At 42.4% G+C, this 23,397-nt stretch overlaps 1 protein-coding gene across 2 annotated transcripts in view; it reads left to right on the plus strand.

The window, feature by feature from the left end:
• LOC133551064 (hippocalcin-like protein 1) overlaps positions 1 to 23,397 on the plus strand; it is a 99,720-nt gene that overhangs the window by 27,518 nt on the left and 48,805 nt on the right. The window contains exon 2 of one of the 2 annotated variants that reach the window (XM_061897371.1): positions 17,572 to 17,622. The exons of the other annotated variant lie outside the window; for it this stretch is intronic. The gene's annotated coding sequence lies outside the window, so the exon portion shown is untranslated. The remainder of the gene's footprint in view (positions 1 to 17,571; positions 17,623 to 23,397) is intronic. 2 annotated transcript variants of the gene reach the window in all.

Genomic DNA, 23,397 nt, shown 5'->3' on the forward strand with positions numbered 1-23,397 from the left:
GGCTGAATAGAACATTGCAAGAACTCGAGAATAAAAATATAAAATCACCCGCCTTCCGCCCGATTGTAGCTGAGATAGGCACCAGCGCCCCCCGCAACCCCAAAGGGAATAAGCGGTAGAAAATGGATGGATAATGATAAAAAACAATCATAAAAAAATATATAAATGAAAGTTGGCAAAACTTTGAAAACTTTTTTTTTTTTTTTTACTTTTGTGGTTGGTTCCATCAGCTCTGCTCTTTAAATGTTTTTATTGTCCTTTGAGTTCTTTGATGTTTCCCTCTTACACACATATGTGCTATGGCTATGAGTTTTTTTCCCCCTTGGCCTCAGTCTCGACCCCCTCTCTAGGGGCTTAGGCTTAGACTTATTTTTTTTTTCTTCACACCCAAGTCCAAGCCCCAAGCGTTTCTCACTTTTTTTTAAGGGGCGCCGGAAGTTGGCAGACCCGTCAGCAATCCTGTTCTGTCTCCCTGCGATGTTTGTCTGCTCTTGAATGGAATTGTGCAGGAAATCTTAATTTCCCCTATTTCTGATTCCAATTCTGAAAACAGCACAGGAATCACAGGCGTCAATCTACATTTCTGCCAGTGGGTGCTCTTTGTGTGTGTATTAAAAAAAAATATATATAATTTAAAAAAGTAGACGTTCAGCAAAGTTTATACCCCATATGATTTGTGGCTGTATTATTTCGTAAAATGGACCAAATTCGACACAAAATAAACTACAACAAGATTACATGGACCCCACGTAAAACTTATTCAGGTTCTACCATTTAGTGGTCAATTGTACTGAATATGTACTGTATTGTGCAATCTACTAATACAAGTTTCTATCAATCAATCAACCAATCAATAGATTTAAAAATATATATATTTTAAAGATTGAAAGTTGCCATCAATCCCACATGGGTGCTTGGCATCGCCTAAGACAATAACAACGCTAAAAAATGTCAAAATTAATATATTTATAACAGTGAAGTATATTTATATAGCGCTTTTCTTTAGTGACTCAAAACGCTTTCACATAGTGAACACCATTATCAAAATTACAGTGCGTCTGCCTCACAATACAAAGGTCCTGAGAAGTTTTGGGTTATATCCCGGGCTCGGGATCTTTCTGTGTGGAGTTTGCATGTTCTCCCCGTGACTGCGTGGGTTCCCTCCGGGTTCTCCGGCTTCCTCCCACCTCCAAAGACATGCACCTGGGGATAGGTTGATTGGCAACACTAAATTGGCCCTAGTGTGTGAATGTGAGTGTGAATGTTGTCTGTCTATCTGTGTTGGCCCTGCGATGAGGTGGCGACTTGTCCAGGGTGTACGCCGCCTTCAGCCCAAATGCAGCGGAGATAAGCTCCAGCACCCCCTGCGACCCCTGAAGCTGTAGGAAATGGATGGATGAATGGGCATTTAAACCAGTGTAGGTGGGTAAAGGGTCTTGCCCAAGGACACGACAGCAGTGACGAGGAAGGCGGAAGCGGGGATCGAACCTGGAACTCTCAAGTTGCTACACTGCCTAGCTACACCATCCCAAACTTTGAATAAAACGGATTAGTTTAGCTTTTAAAGACCTATTGAAATGACATTTTCTTATTTATCAATCAATCAATCAATGTTTACTTATATAGCCCTAAATCACTAGTGTCTCAAAGGGCTGCACAAACCACCACGACATCCTCGGTAGGCCCACATAAGGGCAAGGAAAACTCACACCCAGTGGGACATCGGTGACAATAATGACCCAGTGGGACGTCGGTGACAATGATGACTATGAGAACCTTGGAGAGGACGAAAGCAATGGATGTCGAGCGGGTCTAACATGATACTGTGAAAGTTCAATCCACAATGGATCCAACACAGTCGCGAGAGTCCAGTCCAAAGCGGATCCAACACAGCAGCGAGAGTCCTGTTCACAGCGGAGCCAGCAGGAAACCATCCCAAGCGGAGGCGGATCAGCAGCGCAGAGATGTCCCCAGCCGATACACAGGCAAGCAGTACATGGCCACCGGATCGGACCGGACCCCCTCCACAAGGGAGAGTGGGACATAGAAGAAAAAGAAAAGAAACGGCAGATCAACTGGTCTAAAAAGGGAGTCTATTTAAAGGCTAGAGTATACAAATGAGTTTTAAGGTGAGACTTAAATGCTTCTACTGAGGTGGCATCTCGAACTGTTACCGGGAGGGCATTCCAGAGTACTGGAGCCCGAACGGAAAACGCTCTATAGCCCGCAGACTTTTTTTGGGCTTTGGGAATCACTAACAAGCCGGAGTCCTTTGAACGCAGATTTCTTGCCGGGACATATGGTACAATACAATCGGCAAGATAGGCTGGAGCCAGACCGTGTAGTATTTTATACGTAAGTAGTAAAACCTTAAAGTCACATCTTAAGTGCACAGGAAGCCAGTGCAGGTGAGCCAGTACAGGCGTAATGTGATCAAACTTTCTTGTTCTTGTCAAAAGTCTAGCAGCCGCATTTTGTACCAACTGTAATCTTTTAATGCTAGACATGGGGAGACCCGAAAATAATACGTTACAGTAGTCGAGGCGAGACTTAAACGGGGATAGCAGGTCCATTCTATGTGTCATACTTGATCATTTCGCGACATTGCCATATTTTTGCTGAAAGGATTTAGTAGAGAACATCCACGATAAAGTTTGCAACTTTTGGTCGCTAATAAAAAAGCCTTGCCTTTACCGGAAGTTGCAGACGATGACGTCACCTGAGTGAGGGCTCCCTCACATCGTCACATTGTTTATAATGGGAGCCTCCAACAAAAAGAGCTCGTCGGACCGAGAAAACGACAATTTCCCCATTAATTTGAGCAAGGATGAAAGATTTGTGGATGATGATATTGAGAGAGAATGACTAGGGAAAAAAAAAGGTGATTGCAGTGGGAGCGATTTAGATGTTATTAGACACGTTTACGAGGATAATTCTGGAAAATACTACCTGACCGCCAGGTAAATAGTCTACAGCAGCTGCAGGAGGATGAAGGCTCCGCTCATAACTACGGTAAGAGCCAACTTATTACCACAATTTTCTCACACCGAAACCTGCCGGTTGACATGTGGTCGGGATCCATGTCCGCTTGACCGCTCTGATCCATAGCAAGGCTTCACCTTCGAGACATTTTAAACAATGAAACACTGGCTGTGTTTGTGTGGCTAAAGGCTAAAAGCTTCCCACCTCCATCTTTCTACTTTGACTTCTCCATTATTGATTGAACACATTGCAAAAAGTTCGGCAACACAGATGTCCAGAATACTGTGTAATTATGCGATTAAAGCAAACAACTTATAGCTTGGATCGGGCTGGAAAATAATGTCCGCTACAACCCGAGACGTCATCATACCGCGACGTTTTCAACACGACACTTCGCGGGAAATTTAAAATTGCAATTTAGTAAACTAAAAAGGCCGTATTGGCATGTGTTGGAATGTTAATATTTCATGATTGATATATAAACTATCAGACTGCGTGGTCGGTAGTAGTGGGTTTTTGTAGGCCTTTAAACTCCCCAATCATACATTTAGTTACTCTGTAGCTTGTCCTGAATATGGTGTGTGAGTGATTCCTCTATCTCTAAAAAGGCAGGCAAGTTGATCCAAGATAATAATCTCCATCAGGTGGGTGTGCGTGCGCGCGCATGTCCAATAGTTAACTTTTTTTTGGCTCCCTGCAGTCCCTTTGGGACAAGGTTAAACTGTGTTGCTGTGCCTCGAAAGCCCTATTTTTAAGAGTCCCGATTCCATTTAAAGACCTTCAATTCTAGCACATGGGATGATGGTGGGCACGCTTTTACATTTAGACTTGGACTTAGACTTAAGACAAACTTTAATGATCCACAAGGGAAATTGTTCCACACAGTAGCTCAGTTGCAAAGGATGGAAAGTGTAAGGATGGAAAGGACAATGCAGATATAAAAAAGACTGAAAATGTACCGTAGTAGCAATATAAAATATAACATATATGTAATATTTACATAATATATGTAGAGTATACAAACCCCGTTTCCATATGAGTTGGGAAATTGTGTTGGATGTAAATATAAATGGAATACAATGATTTGTAAATCCTTTTCAACCCATCTTAAATAGAATGCACTACAGAGACAAGATAATTGATGTTTAAACTCATAAACTTTATTTTTTTTGCAAATAATAATTAACTTAGAATGTCATGGCTGCAACACGTGCCAAAGTAGTTGGGAAAGGGCATGTTCACCACTGTGTTACATCACCTTTTAACAACAGTCAATAAAGATTTGGGAACTAAGGAGACACATTTTTGAAGCTTTTCAGGTGGAATTCTTTCCCATTCTTGTTTCATGTACAGCTTAAGTTGTTCAACAGTCCGGGGTCTCTGCTGTTGTATTTTACCTTTCATAATGCGCCACACATTTTCGATGGGAGACAGGTCTGGACTACAGGCAAGCCAGTCTAGTACCCGCACTCTGTTGTAACAAGTGATTTGGCATTGTATTGCTGAAATAAACAGGGGCGTCCATGATAACCTTGCTTGGATGGCAACATATGTAGCTCCAAAACCTGTATGTACCTTTCAGCATTAATGGTGCCTTCACAGATGTGTAAGTTACCCATGCCTTGGGCACTAATGCACCCCCATACCATCACATATGCTGGCTTTTCAACTTTGCACCTAGAACAGTCCTGGTGGTTATTTTCCTCTTTGGTCTGGAGGACACGACAATCTGAAATGTGGACTCGTCAGACCACAGAACACTTTTCCACTTTGCATCAGTCCATCTTAGCGGAGCTCGGGCCCAGTTAAGTTGGCGGCGTTTCTGGGTGTTGTTGATAAATGGCTTTGGCTTTGCATAGTAGTTTTAACTTGCACTTACAGATGTAGCAAAAAACTGTAGTTACTGACAGTGGTTTTCTGAAATATTCCTGAGCCAATGTGAGGATATCCTTTACACACTGATGTTGCTTTTTGATGCAGTACCGCCTGAGGAAACGAAGGTCCGTTATATCATTGCTTGCGTGCAGGGATTTCTCCAGATTCTCTGAATCTTCCATCCATTTCCTAACGCTTTTTCCCTTCGGAGTCGCGGGGGGCACTGGTATATTACATCCTATTATAATATATGTTTATATCATTAAGTCATATATACCAGGGGTCAGAAACCCGCGGCTCTTTAGCGGCACCCTGGTGGCTCCACGGAGCTTTTTCATATAATTTATGGAAATGGAAAAGAAATGGGGTGAGAAATTTTTTTTGTTGTAATATGGTTTCTGTAGAAGGACAAACAGGAAACACGCCTTCCTAATTGTTAGAAAGCCCACGGTTTAATAGGTTTGTGTTCATGCTTCACTGATGAGAGGATTTGGCAAGCAAGGTTTGTCCTACTAATTTCAGCGGTTCTTAAACTCACCGTCGTGTGGCCCGGGTCTCCACAGTTTGTTTACATATGTAACTTTCTCCGAGGCTGCCACAGAAAGTCATGTTTTATGCCACTCTTGCTTTCTCTCATTTTTTCCACCAAACATTGTATGCTGTTGGTGAATGCACAATGGTGAGCTTTGTTATTGACTTGTTGGAGTGCTAATCAGACATATTTGGTCAACGCATGACTGCAGGCTAATCGATGTTAACATGCTATTTAGGCTAGCTGTATGTACATATTACAACATTATGCCTCATTTGTAGGTATATTTGAGCCGATTTAATTTCCTTCACTTATGTCCTCTGTGTATTTAGTGGTTTTTTTGCATGTCTCATGACACATTATCTGTATGTGTTATTGGCTGCATTTCTGATAGTTGTTTTTGTGCCATGTTGTTCCAGACTACAGCAAACGATTGTAATACATCCATTAGAAAAAGACAGACTGACATTTCCGTTAACTTGGACACACACGTCAATACCTTTAGCCATTCTAATACAGTTGTTTCCAGGAGTTATCTCACCCTTCTGAGTAGTTTTACAAATGTTTTCCAATGTGTACAATGAATATTACATTTCTGTCAAAGATTTGCATCAGCCAGCAACACATAGTCATGTGGCTAGTAGGCTAATATAACTAATTAGCCACTTACATCATGAGTTGCCATCATTATAACACTTTTATAAGTCTTTTAATATTTTGCGGCTCCAGACCGATTAGTTTTTTGTATGTGGTCCAATATGGCTCTTTCAACATTTTGGTTAGCCAACCCCTGTGTCATGTCTTGGTGATCATGTTTTGTTTAATTGTGTTAGTTTACTTCAGTACTCCATTAGTTTCACTCCATTGTTTTGTTTCCATGCCAACCCATTAGTTTTCACCTGTCCCCAAGTCACGCACCTGTTTTCAATAATCATGTAACTATTATTTAAACCGAAAGTTGCCAGGAAGTCAGCCTGGCGACTTTACCTCTGATACTGTCCGTAATTTTGCTTCTTGCCATGCCACGTAAGTTTTTGTTTTTTCATGTCACAGTTATCAAGTTGTGTTTCATGTTCATAGTTTCTGCCGTAGTGCAAGTTTTGTTTTCACAGCCAAGTTTTTGTACCTCCTTGTGAGCGCCTTTTGTTTGTTCCTGTTTTGCCTTAAGATTAAATCATGCCCTTACCTTCACGCCTTGCCCGCGCCAACTTTCCTTTGCATTCTGGAAAAACAAACCCCAAAGTCCACGTTCTGACACCCTGATATATACTGTCAGGCTTGGTCAAAAGGATAGGACTCAGATGCAGAGTAGGGAATATTTTGGCAAGCTTTTATTTTGACAGCTTCCTTTAACCTCCAAAGTCAGGGTAATACAATATAGGCTATAACTAAACTAGTCGGTGAAAAAGGTTTTGAAAAAAAAAAGGAACAACCGAAAATCACTCCGGAAGGAGGAAAATGATAAAACAAGACAATGACGAGCTATAATTAGTGCCGTATACGCTTAAAAACTTATTGAACACACAACGCTCCAACAGGAGGAAGAAGCAATGGCTATGAAAAATTCTACATTTACTTAAGCTAATAAAGGTTAACAAAAATTGTCACTCAAAAATTTTGAGGAAAGAAAGAATAGTAGGAAAAAACTGATAACTCACCATTTCGGCTGTAAAACAAAAAAAGCAAAAAACTTACTCTGCTGAGGGGGAGAAAAACAAACTCAAAATAACAACGAAAGATTTCAGGATCAAGTGTGACGCTTGGCTGGCATCGTGTTGCGGGTTTGTCTCTTGCGAATGCAGCGGAATGGAACACAGCGTTGAGGTAAGAATGATGATTTATTTATCAATAAAGAACAAACTAAGAACAGAAACACTTGCACGAAGGCACTATAAACAAAAACAAAAGAACTAGCATGGGAGCTAGAAATAACTGAAAGTGCTAGCATGTGAGCTAGGTAAAAACAAAGGAATAGTGTGGACGCTAACAAATACAATGAGTCTTTTTACCTCAATGCTGGATAGCGACGTCACCTGTTGCATCGAAGGCACGTTTTACACTGCGAGACCGAAGGAACAAAAAGGGCAGGCTTAAATAGAGACAGATTTTAGGAGGCAGGTGCGCGTGTCAAAACACAAGGCAGGTGACACTAATACGTAGCCATGGCAAAGAAACAAAACAGGAAGTGCCACCAGGAACTAAGGAAGTCACATAACAAGACGAGATACAAAAACAGAACCAAAACCAGAATGTGCCATGATCTGAGTAGCGGATCATGACATCAAGGTATGCAAACAGACGCTAGAGGGGCACGAATACTCGAGACGATCTGGTGCAGAACAAGGGGAGGCGTGGGATTATAAGACACATGAGGGTAACGGGAAACAGGTGGAAACAATCAGGGGTCAGGGATGACTTCAGACTGATGACACAAAAGGAAAGGCAAGTGATCTGAAACGAAGGCAGTTACTTTTCAAAGTAAAACATGCAATTCACAAAACACAACAAACCAAGACAAAACATCCCTCACCGCGGTGTGACATATACAATATATGTTTATATCAGGGGTCGGCAACCCGCAGCTCCGAAGCCGCATGCGGCTCTTTGGCCACTCTGATGTGGCTCAGCTGCATATGGCTCAAACCCCCCCCCCGGTTGTTTCGGGGGGTTTCCGGATTTTGGTGCCTGTCCCGGACATCAACCGGGGTTAACATTCTCCGATTTTCACTCGGACTACAATATTGAGGGCGTGCCGTGATGGCGTTACTTTTAACGTCCTCTACAACATGTCATCACCCGCCTTTATGCCGGCACGCAGATAGCATGCCGGCCGGACGCATGCATCTCGCTGCCTCTATCGCCACACGTACGAGATTGCAAGGCAAATAGTCAACAGCCATACAGGTTACACTGAAGGTTGTGATATAAACAACTTTAACACTCTTACTAATATGCGCCACACTGTGGATCCACACCAAGAATGACAAACACATTTCGGGAGAACATCCTCACACAGTAACACAACATAAACGCAACATAATTACCTAGAATCCCATGCATCCATGACTATTCCAGGCTATATTATACACCCCCAACCCCGCCCACCTCAACCAACGCACAGAGGTGGGGTTTGGTGGTAGCGGGATGTAAAATATAGCCTGGAAAAGTCATGGATGCATGGGATGCTGGGTAATTGTTATGTTGCCTTTATGTTCTGTTACTGTGAGGATGTTCTCCCGAAATGTGTTTGTCATTCTTGTTTGGTGTGGGTCGCATATTAGTAAGAGTGTTAAAGTTGTTTATATCACAACCTTCAGTGTAACCTGTATGGCTGTTGACTATATGCCTTGCAGTCGTGTAAGTGTATCAGCGGAAGCCACGTACATGTTACTGGGCTGGTGAGCTGTTTGTACATGTTGTAGAAGACGTCAAAGGCAATTGTTTCATAGCACACCCTTATTATTGTTACCTGGGTGACCCTCAGCAGATATTAGCGAGAATGGTTGCGGCTCCCATTATCTTCTTTATTTTGTGAAACGGGTCAAAATGTCTCTTTGAGTGGTAAAGTTTGCCGACCCCTGGTTTATATCATATATACAAAAAATTAACAAGTACCATGAACAATATGACATGACATGAAACATCTACAGCATAAAATAGAGAATAGATCCAGCAGATGTGGATCATTGTGGCTGGGAAAATGTCATAATTAATCACATCTGTATTGTTGAGTTCTACTGGGGTACCCAGACCCCGGATGACTTCAGACACTGAGAGAACGTACTGTTGACGGCACACAGAGGGGCCAGACCACCTCATTCAACCCGAGCGCTAATTTGTCAGGTGCACAAGCGTCACAGATTGATTGCCTTCTCCAGTGTCCACCGCCAGGCTGGCTGGCATCACGCCTCCCCGGGTTGTTTAGTGACAGGGATGAGGGCCAGCGGGCACCGGTCCGTGATTCTGCTGATTTTCCAGTACGCCTTTGGCAGAAGGATCTGGAACATCGGTGCTGAGGGGATTGGCAGGCGGGCCCCAAAGCATTTAGAAGAGATCAAGGGCCGTTGAAAAGGGACGGCAAAGTCACATTTAAGAAGGTTGGGGGGGGCGGGGGGGGGGGGCAGAGGGATGGAGCTGGCAGGAGGAGAGAGAGGGAAGAAGGGAAGAGGTTCAATGAGAGGAAAAGGTGTTGTGTGTCGGCTCATCGATTGTGGCTAAGGTTTGAAATAAATGCCTTTGATCTGACCATCCTATGCAATGTCATACATGTAAGGCAGGGACATGCAAAAAAAAAACAGTAAAAACTTAAAATAAATATTATTTGTTCATTAAACTGCGTCAGAAATAGTGTTGTCCCGATACTAATTGTGGAAGTCGCTTCCTTCCGGGTTCTTTGGGCCACCAGGTACCGACATCACCACTCCTTTTCAGGGTCAACAATAATGTTTATTTTACAATAAACGCCAGATCGTGCAAAGTCTTTATGTGCTTTCCAGCAATTGCCTATCCTAGATCGAGCACATGAATGGTTTCCCTAAGAGTGGTCTAACTTGCTCTCGCTCCCCTCGTGCTTCGCCAACCGCCATCAACAACTCCCCCTTTCCTTCACGACTGCTGCCTTTAACAGGGCGACAGGTGATCAGACAAACACTCTCAGCTGTGTCATCTACGCACCTGTCGCTAATCTCGAAGCCGGTTCAGCCACACCCGCTTCGCTGCAGGTCCCCAGGCCACGCCCACCACACCAATATTTTGGTACCGGTACCAAAATGTATTTTGATACTTTTCTAAATAAAGGGCACCGCAAAAAATGGCATAATTGGCTTAATTATAACAAAAAATATTACGAGACATTAAACATGTTTCTTATGGCAAGTTTGTCCTTAAATAAAATACTAGACAACTTGTCTTTTAGTAATAAGTAAGCAAACAAAGACTCCTAATTAGTGTGCTGATATATGCAGTAACATATTGTGTCATTTTTCATTCTATTATTTTGTCAAAATGATGAGGGACAGGTGGTAGAAAATTAATTATTAATCTACTTGTTCATTTACTGTTAATGTATGCTTAATTTCTCTTTTATTATGTTCTATCTACACTTCTGTTAAAATGTAATTATCAATTATTTTCTTGTTGTTTGGATGCTTTACATCCGTTTTGGATGATACCACAAATTTGGGTATCAATCCGATACCAAGTCGTTACAGGATCATACATTGGTCATATTCAAAGTCCTCATGTGTCCAGGGATGTATTTCCTGAGTTTATAAACATAATATGATTGTTAAAAATATGAAAGAAAATGTTGTGATGCTAAAAAATATCGATAAAATCATACTAGTATCGACTACATACGATCCTGTATTTGGTATCATTACATTGGATGTCAGGTGTAGATCCACCAATGGCGTTTGTTTACATTCGGGAATGGCGTCATTAGAGGTGATGCCTGTGAGCTACGGTGAGTAGTGAAGCATGTTTAGCTATTCCTCGTCCTGCAGGGATGATACTTGTAAGAAACGTACTTTATTTGTCGTCATGGAAGAGAGGATTAAGGATTTCGAAGTAGCTACAACATTGCAGACTGTCGATGCTAACCATGTCTTAAGGCACCTCTTCCTGAGGGCATTTCAGCGTTATATCTGCACCTTTATCTTTTGTTTTTAAGCCAAAATGCGTCCATTCTCTCTTTTCGGTCTACACACTGTCTGTTTGAAAGTACTCTGTGCCTGGGCGCTGCCGAACATGCTCATCTGCTCATATACCAACAATGTATTGACATGATGATGATGACGGGTGGCAGTATAGTACCGAATATGACACACCTACTCAGTGGTTAGAGCAGGCCTGGGCAATTAATTGACTCGGAGGGCCAGATTTACATAAAAAAGTGTGTCTGGTGGGGGTATATCTATTTTTAGGACCACTAATGCAAAACTTCACAATAATGATTGAAAGCTAAAAACGTTATCAAAAACCGCCTTAAAAAACGGAATGGAGTTTGACATTTTTTTACTGAATGAGACACCAAGAATGTGCATGAAAATCAAGAATGTGGGATTTACAATATTAGCTATGGAGGATAAAACACTGAATATTGACAACATTTTTCACAATCAAGTGAAACGCTGTACCAATAACGATACACCATACAACCCTAGTCAGAAATAATAACTTTTTTAACATTTACTTAAGTAAAAAACACTAAGTATTAGGGCTGTGAATCTTTGGATGCCACATGATTCGATTTGATCCATTTCTTGGGGGTAACGATTCAATTCAGAATCGATTCTCGATTCAAAACGATTATTTATTCACACTTTTTTTAATAACATTAGATGCCAGTTCTATATTATAGTTAACTCACTGGGTGTGAGTTTTCCTTGCCCTTATGTGGGCCTACCGAGGATGTCGTAGTGGTTTGTGCAGCCCTTTGAGACACTAGTGATTTAGGGCTATATAAGTAAACATTGATTGATTGATTGATTGAACTACATTCCTCCAAAAAATAGACAAACAACTTGATACATTTGTGTATTACTTACTTATCTGTACATCAAATATGAGCAGCTCCATCAACAATATGATTTGCCTGGCTGGAAAAGACAGATTTTAAAAAACTATTACAAATTAAAACATTTGTCTAAATGTTTAAAAATTGTAACAATTAAGAATCACGATTTATTTCAAAATATATTCTTTTTGGAAACCCCTACTAAATATACACACATCTAACATGAGGCTTCCTAAGGCTTACTGGCTGGTCTGCTTAATACAATGTCGCCAAAATAATTTCTCGTATGGACATTGTCAAATCCAGCCTGATTGTTATAGATCGCAGAGGGGAGATGACGGGATTTCGGGAGGTCGGGGTTCGGGCGTGGGGCGGAGGCCTGGTTGGGGGCGGGGGGCGTGGTTAGGAGGGGTGGCGTATAATTCACCAACTCGAGTATTTCATACATATTTCATATATGTATACATATATATATACATATATATATATATATATATATATATATGTATATATACATATTTCATATATGTATACATATATATATATATATATATATATATATATATATATGTATGTATGTATGAAATACTTGACTTTAAGTAAAGTCTAGCTATATATATTTATTTTATTATATATATAAATAAAAGAAATAGTTGAATTTCTGGCGGCACCTATCAAATACACAGTAATAAAAACACATTTGTTCTACTAACTGTACTGTGCTTGCTGGTTGGTAAAAAAAAAAACAACACTTACCTTTCACTATTTGAGTAACCTTTGTTCTGCCATTTGCGTATTGGCGAGCGATCTCCGAATCCAGGAACATATCCTTCACGGATTTGTTGTAGACATCCGCAAATGAGAACGGGAATGTTGCTTCCAGCTATCAGCATAGCCATCTTTGTCTCAGCATAAGATACACCATCGGGTCTACCGTCTCCATTTTGCGAGGTGGGCCATAATACTGGGTTGTGAACGATGCTGCGTTGCGGACGCTTTGTGCTTCGCTTACCGTTCATGGCTGAGTATATCCGTTTGGCCGCCGTGTTCTATGGAGAAGTCTGTTCTACAAAATTTACAGGCAACATACCCCTTCCCCTTCAAACTCTCCTGGATTATCTAAAATTTTTGTTTCCAATCATTCTGGAACTTGCAAGCGTATTTCTTCATTTTGCCCGTCGACGGTGTAATATATTGGGTTGGAGTCAAAACCAGACGACATGATGAAGGTACGTCTCTTTACTGTGGGCTTCAGAACAGACTCCCTAATACATGTTCCTTGACTGCACTTAAATGTAGAATATATTTACATTCTATTCTATGTACAGTAGATGGCAGTATTGTCCTGTTTAAGAGGGTCACAACATTGAGTCAGGTCTGACTCAATGTTGGGGGGCGTGGCCTCCAGCTCCGTGTGAATTTCAGGAGATTTTCGGGAGAAAATTTGTCCCGGGAGGTTTTCGGGGGAGGCGCTGAATTTCGGGAGTCTCCCGGGAAATCCGGGAGGGTTGGCAAGTATGCTTGTCGATCCGTGGGTGTACTGGACCTTAATCCAGCCCGCCCTTTATCAATCCCATTAGTGCAGATTGGCGGTAGTCAATACACGGGCGTAGAGATCCGTCCTTCTTGCCCACAAAAATGAATCCTGCCACCACCGAAGACTTAGAGGGGGTAATGATGCCGTAGGCAAGAGAGTCGGAAATGTATTCCCGCATGGCTTTCTTTTCGGGCAGGGACAGTGAAGGGGATCCTCAGGGTTCGTCGACAGGGTATTCAATTGATTGATTGGAACTTTTATTAGTAGATTGCACAGTTCAGTACATATTCCGTACAATTGACCACTAAATGGTAACACCCGAATAGGTTTTTCAACTTGTTTGAGTCGGGGTCCACGTTAATCAATTCATGGTAAGGGGGTTGGTCTACCTGGTCGACTGGGAAGGCTATGGACCGGAGAACCGATACTGGGTGCCAGCCTCCTAAATCGCGGACCCATCGCTTTTAGAAGATTTTTACCATGCCAACCCGGATGCACCCCGTAGCTCATTGGGAGTCTCGTATAAGGTGGGGGGTACTGTCACGGCCCCGACGCACACCAGTGTCAATCATCTGGGAGCGCGCCTCCCAGATGATTGACACTGATTATAGTTTGAATTTAAGTGTGACATCGTTACCAATGAAAAACATACGAGAAGTACAGCTGTTGGCCGGGACGTTGAAGCGGAAGGATAATTTGGAACAAATTACCGGCAGCCAAAGCTTTTGTGAGGTTTGTAGATTTTTATTTTTCTGTCATTTAAAGATATGTTATAAAAAAAACAATGTCATAAATGTTCATTTAAAATAATATACAGTAGCCATGAACGTTTAATAATAAGGTTGCTTGAATGCACTTAAAGACATGTTAAAAATACTAAATAGTTTGTTCCGCTTGGATAATGGCAAGCTTCGAACACTTTGCTCATCACAGACGTCAGAGCTCACCTTTAAGCATGAACACACAGCACGAGCATTTTGGAACAAAGATGAGGTGATAGAAGAAAAGATATGAATATAATATATCTATCTGTGGCCCTTGATGAGGTGGCGACTTGTCCAGGGTGTACCCCGCCTTCCGCCCGATTGTAGCTGAGATAGGCGCCAGCGCCCCCCGCGACCCCAAAAGGGAATAAGCGGTAGAAAATGGATGGACATATCTATCTGTGGCATCTTAGGAGAAAATGATGTGCAAGTTTCACTTGTGCACTTTATTGCACATAACCGTGGTGCGTTCAAGGACCCTCGGTTCAAGTTAAAAACAGATTAAAGTCAAAAACAGAGGTGTCAGTAGTTTCTTAGAGACAGGGTGACCTAACTTCAAGCAGATGCACGAATAATAATAAAATAGGTATTTTGAAAATTTTTCGGGACTTTTGCTGACTTTTCTCACTTTTGTCCCCCACTTCCCGTGGGACTTTGTTGGGTGCGTTTTGGACATGTTTTGCATCCCGGGACTTGTGTGGGACTGAACTCGGGGAGGTATTTTAGACACAATTGGGTCTTTTGAACATTTTGGCCGCATTTTCCCCTTTTCTTCCCCGCCTTCCTGTGCACCATTGCTGGGTGTGTTTCGGACATTTGGACAAAAATAGTTTTAAGCATTTTTTACTCAATATAGGTCATAAAATGTCGGCAACAAGCTGTAATATCTTACTGAAATCATTTAGCACCAAAACCCTTAAAACAAGTAAAACACTCGAACATAAAATCTTATGTATGGCCGCGCAAGTCTCGGGATGCCGAAAATGTCCATAACACACCCAGCCGAGTCCCATGGGGAGGGGGAAAAAAGTTGGAAAAGTCCCAAAAATGTTCAAAATACCTACCCAGGTTCGAGTCCCACAAGTCCCACCGCCGGTCGGGATGCACAAAGTTCTCCAAAACGTACCCGGCAAAGTCCCACGGGAAGGCGGGGAAAAAGTGAGAAAAGTCGGTAAAATATTAAAAAATCCATGTGGGACTCGAACCTATTTGGAAAATTTTGGGGACTTTGCCGACTTTTCTCCCCCACTTCCCGTGGAACTTTGCCGGGTGCGTTTTGGACATTTTTTGCATCCCGGGACCCCTGCAGCAGGTGGCGGGACTCGTGAGACTGAAAACCCGGGGAGGTATTTTGGACAAAATTGGGACTTTTGACGCCTTCCTTTGCACCATTGCTGGGTGTGTTTTGGACATTTGGACAAAATAAGTTTCAAGCATGTTTTAGTCAATATAGGTCATCAAATCTCAGCAACAAGCTGTAATATCCTACTGACGTCATTTAGGACCAAAACCCTTAAAACAAGTTAAACACTCAAACATAAAATCTTATGTATGGCCGCGCAAGACCCGGGATGCCCAAAATGTCCATAACACACCCAGCCGAGTTTTATAGGTAGGGGGGATAAAAGTCGGCAAAAGTCCCAAAAATGTTCAAAATACCTACCCAGGTTCGAGTCCACAAGTCCCACCGCTGGTCGGGATGCACAAAGTGTCCAAAACGTACCCAGCAAAGTCCCACGGGAAGGCCGGGAAAAAAAGTGAGAAAAGTCGGTAAAATATTCAAAAATCCATGTGGGACTTGAACCTAGGTAGGTATTTGGAAAATTTGGGGGACTTTACCGACTTTTCTCCCCCACTTCCTGTGGAACTTTGGCAGGTGCGTTTTGGACATTTTTTGCATCCCGGGACCACTGCAGCAGGTGGCGGGACTCGTGGGACTGGAAACCTGGGGAGGTATCTTGGAGAAAATTGGGACTTTTGACGCCTTCCTGTGCACCATTGCTTGGTGTGTTTTGGACATTTGGACAAAAAAAGTTTCAATCTAGTGTGAAAGTCACTGATGTAACGTCTATAAAGGTAGAAAAGACATTTTGTGCTGCAGGTACAGTTCAGGTCTTTGCATGCTTATCATCAGTGGTGTGAGCCACTCCTATAATCCCTCTATAATCTGCAATGCATCTATGGGATTACACTACTTGCTGTCCTGGTACTGAATGAACTCCATCACTAAAGTTCCTAAACTTTTCTTGCAAAGTACCACCCTGAACTGTTTTGACTACCTTTCTCCAATTTGCCACCCACTTTTATTGCCTGTTGGCACCAGTTTTTGTGTATTTGGGAGCCCGAAAATGTGAATTCAAACCATGGAGGCGTTGAGGGGATATTTATTAACAATTGTTAATAGGATATATTTTTGTGGACAGAATTTCTAGGTGCAGTCAAGGCGTTGAGGGTCTCTGCTTTTTGCAGATGATGTGATCCTGATGGCTTCATCTGGCCGGGATCTTCAGGTCTCACTGGATCGGTTCGCAGCCGAGTGTGAAGCGACTGGGATGAGAATCAGCACCTCCGAGTCCAAGTCTATGGTTCTCGCCCGGAAACGGGTGGAGTGCCGTCTCCGGTTTGGGGAGGAGACCCTGCCCCAAGTGGAGGAGTTCAAGTATCTCGGAGTCTTGTTCACGAGTGGGGGGAGAGTGGATCGTGAGATCAACAGGCGGTTCGGTGCGGCGTCTTCAGTAATGCGGACGTTGTACCGATCCGTTGTGGTGAAGAAGGAGCTGAGCCGGAAGGCAAAGCTCTCAATTTACCGGTCGATCTACGTTCCCATCCTCACCTATGGTCATGAGCTTTGGGTCATGACCGAAAGGACAAGATCACGGGTACAAGCGGCCGAAGTGAGTTTCTTACGCTCTCCCTTAGAGATAGGGTGAGAAGCTCTGTCATCTGGGAGGAACTCAAAGTAAAGCCGCTGCTCCTCCACATCGAGAGGAGCCAGATGAGGTGGTTCGGGCATCTGGTCAGGATGCCACCCGAACGCCTCCCGAGGGAGGTGTTTAGGGCACGCCCAATCGGTAGGAGGCCACGGGGAAGACCCAGGACACGTTGGGAAGACTATGTCTTCCCCCGGGAAGAGCTAGACGAAGTGGCTGGGGAGAGGGAAGTCTGGGCTTCCCTGCTTAGGCTGCTGCCCCCGCGACCTGACCTCGGATAAGCGGATGAAGATGTATGGATGGATGGACTTTCTGTCTCTCACAGTTGAAGTGTACCTATGATGAAAATTACAGACCTCTGTCATCATTTTAAGTGGGAGAACTTGCACAATCGGTGGCTGACTAAATACTTTTTTGCCCCACTGTATTTATAGAACCGCTTAATGAAGTTTCAAGATAGTTATGGATACTCTTCTGGACTAAAGGTGAGTGCTGACATACACACACCGAACTGTCTTCAGTTAGCCTTGCACTTCTTTTTGTATGCTTTTCAATCTCTGCCTCTACCAGAGCATTTGATTCCTTAGCCCTATCGTAGGCTTTATCAAACTGAAGCTTTAACAGGCTGGAGACGTCCCCACCCCTACCAAAAAGTAGGATCAGAACAGATTATAAGTCCTGACAGCCTGCATGGGAAACGCACCGAACCCGTTTCAACCCATTCTGCCCACACCCCAGTCCCTTTCCTGCTTCTGCATATAAAAACGATCACATGATGGATGGGGGTTAATACTCTTCTTAAATCCTTTCCTATTCTCACTAGTTTCATCATGGAAGATTTAGACAAGATTCGGTGTGGCGTCTTCAGTATTGCGGACGCTCTATCAATCCGTTGTGGTGAAGAAGGAGCTGAGCCGGAAGGCAAAGTGCTCAATTTACCGTTCGATCTACATTCCCATCCTCAACTATGGTCATGAGCTTTGGGTTATGACCGAGAGGACAAGATCGCGGGTACAAGCGGCCAAAATGAGTTATTTACGCTCTCCCTTAGAGATAGGGTGAGAAGCTCTGCCATCCGGGAAGAGTTCAAACTAAAGCCGCTGTTCCTCCACATTGAGAGGAGCCAGATGGGGTGGTTCGGGAATCTGGTCAGGATGCCACCTGAACGCCCCTCTAGGGAGATATTTCGGGCACGTCCGACCGGTAGGAGGCCACGGGGAAGACCCAGGACACGTTGGGAAGAGTATGTCTCCCGGCTGTCCTGTGAACGCCTCGTGATCCCCCGGGAGGAGCTGGACAAAAAGGCTGGGGAGAGGGAAGTCTGGGCTTCTTTGCTTAGGCTGCTGCCCCCGGATAAGCGGAATAAGATGGATGGACGGATGGATTGTTAATAGGAGTTTTACAACACCTGTGACGTCAGCGGATATCTCCATACATGCTAGAGTTTTTCCCGGAGACCTCTGCACGAGTCTGCCATTTTTATTTTCCATTTATTGGCAAGTTCAGTCCAAACCAAAATATATCATGGAAAAACCTACATTTAAATGCAGAGACAGTGCCTACAATTTAGGGCAACAGTGGATTCAATGAAGCAGTACGTCTAGTAACAGTAGAGGACAATTTCTAATGATATGTTAGCGACGTAACATTGTAGACCACGCTGGTAGTTAAACCGCACCCACCCAATTTTAAAAGAAATAAACGTTTATATATATGTATATATATATATATATATATATATATATATATACCATTAAGGTATGTAAATAAACATTTACAAACGCTTTCGTATTGGTATATATCTGGGGCTTATGGTCCTGTCCTGTGGGGATAATATATATATATATATATATATTATGGTTTCCAAACGGCGTTTTTAACATGGCAGTAAAACGGCTGTTCAAACAAAACAGAAGTCGTCATCATGGACCCACTAGATGCGGAAGCTCGCTCGCCAATCAGCTAAACGGATTCAATAATATTTGGTAAGTTCACGAAACTGACACGATACGAAATGAATGGCATTGTAAGTAAAAAATACCAACACAAACACTTGTAAACGTGTTAGCTTATTTGCTAATCGGAAGTCGAGAAAACGTTTTCGCTGAGAGAGCCATGAAAGCCATATATTTCAAAATGTATTTCCTTGAGAGCCATATAAAAACATTTACCACTGAATACAACTAAATGCGTTCATTTTTAGGTGAGACCAATATATTTAGAGTACGTACAAAAAGCATCTTATTCTTTTAAATGGCATTGTTATTCTGAAGAAAACCAATAATAAATAAAATAACTTCTTACCATTAATGCGACTTCTTAAACCGTTGCGATAGAAAAAGGATGGATGGATTTAAATGCATGAGAATGTTTTATATTTTGAACATTATTTTTTAACACAGTGAGTACCAGATGCAATCATCAAAAGCACGTACAAATTAAAAAACACTCCTACAGACATCACACATGGAATGGTTTAATGAGTAAGCAATAGTTTTAGTTACATTGTAAAACCGACAAACGTTGCTTGGAGTGATAAATGAATAAATGATTAACAATACATTCAAGCAGAAAAGCTATGAACAAATAGTAAACACGATATACTGTTATGCTTGCAGAGGGGAGATGACGGCAACAGACACCAGGGGGACCTCTAAGATTACTTATTGTATGTATAGCTAATATATATAATAATAAAAAAATAATACGAAACAATACAAACTAAACTAAGGAAGTAGAGTGTGAACTCGATCCAAAAGGGAATGGGTGACACACTATGTGTAGTATTTAACTGGAGGGTTTTACCGTAGATGTTGGAGGTGCGTGTTGAGAGGAGCGGTGTAGTCTGACAAGGGCAAGGCAGGCAGAGTTGTCCAGGGGCGGAAGCTGGGTCAAGAGGCAGGAGCGAGTCGTCGAAGTCCGTGGGCAGGCGAGGAATCGAGAACCAGGAAGCGCGAGGGAGGCATGGAACACAAGACGCACGGCTTGACTCAGGGATGCACACCGGGAATGAACACCAACAGATGATTATATTCCAGCGAGGGATGGCAGGTTGCGCGGGCTGAAGAACACCAGGAAGATCATCACAGACAGGTGCGCGGATTTCAGATTGTTTGCAGCCGGTGGAGTGACGCGTGCAGGAGAGGAGCGGGCCGTGGGCGTGTCCCGAGGTGCGCATTGGCATGTGCCTGGGCCATGACATATACTCCCAGTTGAAGGGATGAAACAGGAAGTACACATTCAAATGAGCTAACTCGTCCAAAACATGGCGCCATAGCACAAACAATAACACACCTTTTTTAGTGTCTTTGTCGCAGCTGAAAACCATTTGTTGAATACAAAACAAAGACAATTGTATAAATTAGCCGCACTGTTTTTTTAGGCCGCAGGGTACAAAGCGTAGGAAAAAAAATGCGGTAGGTGAGATAAACAGGTTGCGTACTGTTTATTGCTATAGTATTGTATGCATGGCTACATTTTGACCCAATCACCCCGGTTCCATGTTATGTTGACCACAAGGTAGTGTTTTAGATCGTAACGTCACCATTTTAACCAAAGCGTCATCTTGTAGCGATGGTCACTTCCTGACAGTGGGAGAGGCCACAAGCGTAGAGAAGAATTAAAATTGCACCTGAAGAGAGAAACGGAACTGGCGTTTGGCAATTTCTTCTGGGGAGGTGGAGTTGTTTGCGCAGTAGCCTTATGGATTTTCATAAACATGTTATGTGTGCATCGGGGGCTCGTGTGATATTTCCGTCACAGTGCAGGCGGTGACTAAAGCGCGGACGCGGTCACCCTTGCAACGCAACATTTGACCTGTCACATAGACACATAGCAGACGACACATTTAAACCTGCAGCCTTGATCCATCTAATACTTTTAAAAGTGTTGGCTATTAGTCCATCCGCCAGTTTGTCTCCCCATCTGTGTCTCCGGCCCTATCTCTCCTGACTGCTCGTCCATCTGTTAATCCTTCCACCGCCCGTTCGTCCATCCATGTGATATCGCCATCATCTGTCATCCTTTTATCTGTCCATTCTTTTGTCCATTTATCATGTTTTGTCATCCCTCCGTCCAGCTGTTAATGCAACTATCTATATGTCTGATATCTCCTATCAGAGTAAAGCCAATTCAAAACTCCAATGCCTTCTTGACATTCATTGAAAAAGTAAGCAAAACACAATAAACGGGCAAAAAAGTTGTAAAAAGAAATGTTCTTTGGACATGATATCTTTGGAAAGAAGGTTCGGCTACAATATAAACTGAAATATTATGGTTGTTTTTGAGATAAGGCTGTAAATCTGTCACGACGACAATGTTCGAAGCCACACTAAATTAGTGCTTTTGAATGGAGGTGGCCACGATGCTGTATCCCATACTTGCCAACCTTGAGACCTCCGAATTTGGGAGATGGGGGGCAGGGGGGAGGGGGGGGTCTATACGTTTTCAAGTATTTCTCATATATATATATATATATATATATATATATATATATATATATATATATATATATATTATTTTATTTTTTTTCCCCCTCAAGTATTTCTTATACAGTGGGGCAAAAGAGTATTTAGTCAGCCACCGATTGTGCAAGTTCTCCCACTTAAAATGATGACAGAGGTCTGTAATTTTCATCATAGGTACACTTCAACTGTGAGAGACGGAATGTGAAAAAAAAATCGAGGAATTCACATTGTGGGAATTTCTAAAAATCTATTTGTAAATTATGGTGGAAAATAAGTATTTGGTCAACCATTCAAAGCTCTCACTGATGGAAGGAGGTTTTGGCTCAAAATCTCACGATATATCGCCCCATTCATTCTTTCCTTAACACAGATCAATCGTCCTGTCCCCTTAGCAGAAAAACAGCCGCAAAGCATGATGTTTCCACCCCCATGCTTCACAGTAGGTATGGTGTTCTTGGGATGCAACTCAGTATTCTTCTTCCTCCAAACACGACGAGTTGAGTTTATACCAAAATGGATACATGGATGATACAGCAGAGGATTGGGAGAATTTCATGTGGTCAGATGAAACCAAAAAATAACTTTTTACATTTTACAACTTTGTACATCCTTTCTTGTGAAAGACTGAGCATTTTTTGGGAAGCTGTTTTTATACCCAATCATGGCACCCACCTGTTCCCAATTAGCCTGCACACCTGTGGGATGTTCCAAATAAGTGTTTAATGAGCATTCCTCAACTTTATCAGTATTTATTGCCACCTTTCCCAACTTCTTTGTCACGTGTTGCTGGCATCAAATTCTAAAGTTAATGATTATTTGCCAAAAAAAATTCAGTTTGTTAGTTCATCAAATATTTTGTCTTTGTAGCATATTCAACTGAATATGGGTTGAGAATGATTTGCAAATCATTGTATTCCGTTTATATTTACATCTAACACAATTTCCCAACTCATGGAAACGGGGTTTGTATTTCAAATGGTTGGAATCTGCGCTTTTACAAGATATACTAGTTACTGTGGTAATCTAATTAGTTAATATGGTAATCTAAGTCACAGCAGCTCAGACGAGCCACCAAGCAGTGTGGGTGGGGAGCGTTTCCACAGAGTGTTTCCAGAGCGGCCAGCCTTAAATGCTGGACAGACGCGGAAGGAGATTTTTACAACAACGTTCTATAGCTTAGTGGTGTATCAGATATATCAGATAGTAGGTTTTTTTACCCTTCGCGCTCATATTTCGCTGTGGTTGTTGCATTTTTTGTGGATTGTAAAATATGTCGATCAAGAGGGGGGGGGGGGGGGGGGGTGACGTTCATATTTTGTCAATATTCAGTGTTTTATTGTTCATAGGTAATATTGAAAATCCCATGTTCATTATTTTCATGTACATTCTGGGTGTCTCATTCAGTAAAAAAAAAAAAAAATGTAAATTCCGTTCCGTTTTTTAAGGCGGTCTGTCAATACGTTTTTAGCATTCAATCAGACATTATTGTGAGGCTTTGTATTAGTGTTCCTAAAAATAGATACACCGTTCCCCACAGACATTTTTTTTTTCTCTAAATTTGGCCCCCGAGTCAAAATAATTGCCCAGGAACACCATCCCTACCGTCAAGCATGGTGGTGGTAGTATTATGCTCTGGGCCTGTTTTGCTGTACGGTCTCCATTTCTTCAGCCATCTGTTAATTATGGTGAGTCCCCATTTTCTTCTGTCAGACCCCCCTAAGGGACACCTATTATTTCCCCCCGCCCCACCTGAAGTAAATGTTCTTTGTTTTTTTTTTATCTGTGTGTATGTAT

This window comes from Nerophis ophidion, linkage group LG04 (assembly GCF_033978795.1).
Source record: "Nerophis ophidion isolate RoL-2023_Sa linkage group LG04, RoL_Noph_v1.0, whole genome shotgun sequence".
Taxonomy (NCBI): Eukaryota; Metazoa; Chordata; class Actinopteri; order Syngnathiformes; family Syngnathidae; genus Nerophis; species Nerophis ophidion.